Here is a 708-nt window from a genome sequence, read left to right as displayed (position 1 = left end):
TAACCAAATACCAGGCTAATTCTTTTTTTTTTTTTTTTTTGGAAAGAATAATTATTTTTATTTGTCATTATTTTTAATTTATTGAAAATAGAAATTCAGTCTTTACTTCTAGGACTTCCATGGATCACCATGGATCAGTAGACAATGCCCACCTCCCTCAATAAATGCTGCAGAGCTTTGTGCCATTGGTGCTGTCCAGAAGCCATGTGGAAGTGTATGGAGTACATGTGTGGGACCTTTGCTCACAGGGAAGTCACAAGTGTTGTGCCCCTTGTCACAATGACCCTAAATTCCTGTTGGGTGTGTTGTAAACAGAGAAACCATTCTTCAGGCCACCTGCTCTGAGCACACCCACTACCAGGCTAATTCTATATTAGAGAAAGAGGAATACTATGTCTTTTCCCTTGGCTTTATTTAGGAATAGTTAATAAAGCAATATTCTATAGATTTAGAATATATAACATGATGTATTGATACATGTATACACTGTGAAGCAATTACCAAGCTAATTAACATATCCGTTACCTAACATAGTTACAATTTTGTGTGTACATATGGTTTAAAAAAATGTAAGATTAACTTTTAGCAAATCTCAGGTTTGGGATGTAGTATCTTTAACTGAAGCCACCATGTTATAAATTAGATCTCCAAAATTTATTCATCTACCTAAATGGACCTTTGTGTCCTTTGTTCAATGTCTCTCCATTT

General features: G+C 34.9%; 1 non-coding gene across 1 annotated transcript; it reads right to left on the bottom strand.

The window, feature by feature from the left end:
• Positions 1-225: 225 nt before the first annotated feature.
• Positions 226-354, bottom strand: LOC111818935. The gene has a single exon (XR_002822800.1). It is a non-coding gene; the product is annotated as a small nucleolar RNA SNORA11 (small nucleolar RNA).
• Between the last annotated feature and the right edge of the window lie 354 nt (positions 355-708).

The sequence above is a fragment of the Octodon degus genome, unplaced genomic scaffold (genome assembly GCF_000260255.1).
Source record: "Octodon degus isolate 3935 unplaced genomic scaffold, OctDeg1.0 scaffold00107, whole genome shotgun sequence".
NCBI classification, from domain to species: Eukaryota; Metazoa; Chordata; class Mammalia; order Rodentia; family Octodontidae; genus Octodon; species Octodon degus.
This window is presented reverse-complemented; position numbering and strand designations above follow the sequence as displayed.